At 32.5% G+C, this 5324-nt stretch overlaps 1 pseudogene; it reads left to right on the forward strand.

Annotated features, from left to right (window-relative positions):
- Positions 1-372: 372 nt before the first annotated feature.
- LOC124848999 (receptor-like protein EIX2) lies at positions 373-4729 on the forward strand (annotated as a pseudogene).
- Positions 4730-5324: the final 595 nt, after the last annotated feature.

The following is a 5324-nucleotide window of genomic DNA, read 5'->3' on the forward strand; positions in this document are numbered from 1 at the left end:
ATGATGACCCATTTGAGATTGAAACACAAATATGAAGATCAAATAAGGATTTAAACCTAAAAAGGATTAACCTACAGGTGTCTGACTTTGCGTTAATGTTAAAAAAATTTATCAAAGAAAATTGAGAGAGAGGGATGACTTGGAGAAAACATTCGAAACGATTTGACTGAGAGTAGTGCTATGAGAACACTATGAATTCAAAAAAGAATAAAAAAAAGGCATTTATGATCAGTGAATGCAATATTGAATGTTATATATACGGGTGTATAATATATATATATATATATATATATATATAATATATATATATATATATATATATATATATATATATATATATATATGTGGTTAGTGCTGAATTCACCGACACTAATCTAGCTTGAATACTCAGTGCATTTTATCATCCATCAAAGTTCTTCTCTGAGATGATAACACCGACAGCAACGTCAATGATGAATCCGGTTGGTTTAAGATCGATGATGTTTATGGTATGTGTGGTGTTGCAGGTTGTTCATGGACAGCACCAAATCAGATGCCTTCGAAAGGAGAGGGAAGCACTCCTTCAATTCAAGGCTGCCATTGTCGATCACTACGGCATGCTATCCTCTTGGACCACTCCCCACTGCTGCCAGTGGCAGGGAATTCGCTGCAGCAACCTTACTGCCCACATCCTAAGCCTCGACCTTCCTGGTAAATATCCAAATTTTATTCAGACAGCTTATATAAGCGGAGGTTATATAAGCGGAGAGATACACGACTCGTTAATGGAGTTGCCACAATTAGAGTATTTGAATCTCAGTTCCAATTATTTTCGCAATGAGAAAATTCCAGAGTTTCTTGGTTCTCTTAGAAATTTGAAATACCTTGATCTCTCTTCATCTGCTTTTGGTGGAGAAATTCCAGCTGAGTTAGGCTCTCTTTCTCGTTTGAAATACTTAAATCTTGCTAATAATCATCTGAACGGTTCAATCCCTCGTCAGCTTGGAAATCTATCCCGGTTGCAGCATTTTGATCTCAGTGACAATGCTGTTGAAGGAAATATACCACCACAACTTGGAAATCTCTTCCAGTTGCAACATCTTGATCTCAGTGACAATGCTTTTGAAGGAAATATACCACCACAACTTGGAAATCTCTCTCGGTTGCATGAGCTATATCTTGGAGGATATGATATTAATTTATCTCATGAAGGTCAGTGGCTCTCAAATCTCCTTTCTTTAACACATCTTTACATGGACTCTGTATCAAATCTAAATCGTTCTCATACTTGGTTGCAAGTGATTGCGGAGCTACCTGAACTAAGAGAACTAAGTTTAGTTGATTGTAGCCTTTCCGATCATTTCATTCTGTCATCCAAACATTCCAAGTTCAATTTCCCTACTCTCTCTGTCCTTCATCTTTCTCAGAACACCTTCACGTCACCAATGGTATTCGAGTGGGTGTCAAACGTCACTTCCAACCTTGTTGACCTTGACCTTAGTGAGAACCACTTGGAGGGTTTCACATCAAGTGATTTTGGCATGGCCATGAATTTGCTTAGGCATCTTGACATCTCCTCTAATTATTTCAAGGCCAGGGATTTGATATACTTCATGAACATATGCACCTTACATTCTTTAAACCTATATTCAAACAATTTGATAGAAGGTCTTTCATCCATTCTCAGTAATTTGTCCAGTGGTTGCGTTAGACACTCATTGCAAGAATTGGATCTGTCATGGAATCACATCACTGGCACTTTGTCTGACATTTCAGTATTCTCTTCATTGAAAACATTGTTTCTTGATGGAAATTGGTTAAGTGGAACGATATCTGAAGGTGTGAAGTTACCATCTACTTTGGAGCGTTTGTCAATTAGCGCAAATTCCTTTAAAGGTGGAATTCCAAAATCATTTGGAAATGCATGTGCTTTGCGCTCATTCAACATGGGTGCTAATAGCTTGAGTGATGAGCTTCCAATGATAATTGCTCATTTGTCTGGATGTGCTAGATATTCATTGCAAGAATTATGTCTGTATATAAATCAAATAAAAGGCACACTACCTGACTTCTCAACATTCACATCTTTAAAAAGATTATATCTTTATGGCAATAAGCTAAATGGAGAGATTCCTAAATATATTCAATTTCCACCTCATTTGGAGGAACTCCATGTGCATTCAAATTCTTTAAAAGGTGTGCTTAGTGACTACCATTTCACTAACATGTCTAAGTTACATGTATTAGATTTATCAGATAATTATTTGGCCTTGACATTTACCCAAAATTGGGTTCCACTTTTTCAGTTGTTCACCATAAAGTTGAGATCTTGCAAATTAGGTCCAACATTTCCGAAATGGTTGCAGACACAAAATAACTTTTTTTATATTGACATTTCAAATGCTGCAATATCAGATATTGTTCCTAAATGGTTTTGGGCTAAATTACCACTACAAAAAGTGATGACAATGAATATTTCATACAACAATCTACAAGGTATAATTTCAAATGTTTCATCAAAGTATGTTTCTAGGTCCATGTCCCTTCAATCAAATCAATTTGAAGGTTCTATTCCTCCATTTCTACGGAATTCTCAAATTCTTGATTTATCAAAAAATAAATTCTCAGATTCTCATTCTATTTTGTGTGGAGATGGTACCAGCCAAAGTTTATTATATTTAGACCTTTCATACAATCAGTTATTTGGACATATCCCAGATTGTTGGAGACAATTGAACTCATTAGTTTATTTGGATTTGACTCACAATAACTTTTCAGGAAAAATTCCTACTTCAATGGGATCGCTTGTTGAACTTCAAGCATTGTTATTGAGAAACAACAACTTAATAGAAAGAATCCCTTTCACCTTGAGAAATTGCACAATGCTAGTAATGCTTGATATGTCAGACAACAAATTATCAGGATCTATCCCTGATTGGATTGGGACAAAAGAAGAATTGCAAATTTTAAGTTTGAGAAAAAATCAATTCATGGGAAGTTTACCTTTAGAAGTTTGTTGTCTAAGAAACATTCGAGTCTTGGATCTCTCAATAAACAACTTATCTGGAAACATTCCTAAATGCATAAAAAACCTTACTTCAATGGCCAATATAGAACAAATTCATTTTGGAGATCATAGCTATGTGATCAACCATGGCTTTTACAAACTTGACAGGCCATATTATTTGAATGCATTGTTGACATGGAAAGGTTCCAAACAAATGTTCATGGATGAAGGTTTGTCACTTTTAAAATCAATTGATCTCTCAAGCAATCATTTCTCAGAAGAAATTCCTGTAGAAATAGAGACATTATCTGCATTGATTTCATTGAACTTATCAAGAAACAATTTGACTGGAGAAATTCCTCCAAACATTGGAAAGTTAACATCACTTGATTCACTTGATTTATCAAGAAACCGACTTGTTGGTTTAATTCTCCAAGTCTTACTCAAATTTATGGACTTGGTGTGCTAGATTTGTCCCACAATCATTTAACAGGAAAAATTCCAACATGCACACAATTACAAAGTTTTAGTACATCCAGTTATGAAGATAATCTCGATCTTTGTGGATCACCACTTGAGAAATTGTGTTTTGAGAATGGATCAACACAAGGACCAAATGTTGAAGTTCATATAGATGAATATTCGCCTTTCAATAATGATTTATTTGTAAGTATGACATTTGGATTTGTGGTAAGCTTGGGGATGGTATTTGGATCAATCTTATTCAAACGTTCTTGGCGACGTGCCTATATCAATTTCTTGAACAACTCAGAAGACTATATTTATCTCAAAATAGCATTCTTTGCTAGAGTATTTAAGCTTAATAAAGATTAACAGGTAAAAATATTATGAGATGCATATAATTTTGCTATATCTCTGTATAATTTTTCTATATTATATAGGTAAGAATGTCATAAGTTTTGTATATAATTTTCCTATATCTCTGTATATCATACGCACATTAGCATACAATTTTTACAATTCAATATAATGAGTTGTTTTTGAAACTAATGATGTCAAAGACATAAGATTTATTAGGAAATATGGTAACTTGTTTTACTTTCTATTCTATATGGATTAGATCATCCAAGTGTTCTTATATATTTTATATTATTTATTTTTCTTTTATACGATAAAGAAAAAAATTAGCTCGTTAACTAAACCGTGACTTTTGAATGCTGAGTCAATTTAATGTGTATTTACTTTAATCTTTTTTATAATGTCCTGGGCAACCTTTTGCAAATTTTGAAAAGTTTGCATGAGTACAAAATAAAATAAAAATAAAATCATTGATGTTCAATACTTGATAGTCTTATGAAAAAAAAAAGGGTTTCCCTTGTTACAATGAAATCATGTTTTTTATCTAAAGTTTTTTTATTATTATTATTAACCTGATTACTGTTCTTAATACTTGAAATTTTAAACATATCAACTGTATTTGTTTAGTGAATAAGAATAAGAAGTTTATTTATTTTAATGTACCTATTTCGAAAAACTAACATTCTTGGTATTTTATTTTTCAATTTTCAGGCACTTGAAACCCATCCTCTTTGCCGAACTCCGCCTTTGAGCTTGTTAATGCTTGGGCAAGGCAATGGTTTCTTCAAATTCACTTGCCCAAGCATGCTGATAAACTGGTGTTCATGTTTGTATTGTTTGATTTTTTACTTTTAATTACATTAAAAACGTCAATAAGCATTGTGCTTGTAATGAAATATAAATTATCATACATTTTATTAATAATTCACTCACTCAATATTTTTCTTATCGTACCAACTTCGCTCTGACATATTTTTTAGTTAATTACATTTCATATATTTGCCCCGGGAAAGTTTCATCATTTTGACGAGTGCCTTGTTTTCGATTTTATAAATCACTTTTTAGAAAATTTTATATATATAACACAGCGTTTTGACCACCATTTTAAACTTATAGAGATTAAATATTTACTAAAACTAAAAAGAAAAGTAATCATTTCAAATAAAGACATCTTAAAAATTCAAAATAATATATGGAAAGGAATATATAGAATAAGTTCAGAGTTAAAAACAGAAAGCAAAGTACAGAAATACGTAGCCAAGGATGTGTGAAGGCTAATTTTAATCAGGGTAAGATTTTCTCTTCTCTAATATCTTGACTTGACTCTTCTTTTGGTAGGTTTGTATGCAGATCTAAGCTTGAGTTTTGAACATACACATGAAATCTAAATTAATTAGATCACTTCCTACTAATTTAGATCATAGTGATATGATGAATTTTTAAATCAACACTAGTAGAAAATAACATTCTATAACGATACCTATTATGATAGATGAAAATAATTCGTTATAATAGGTTG

Source organism: Vigna umbellata, chromosome 7, assembly GCF_029865625.1.
Source record: "Vigna umbellata cultivar VRB3 chromosome 7, Vumbellata_1.0, whole genome shotgun sequence".
Lineage (NCBI taxonomy): Eukaryota > Viridiplantae > Streptophyta > Magnoliopsida > Fabales > Fabaceae > Vigna > Vigna umbellata.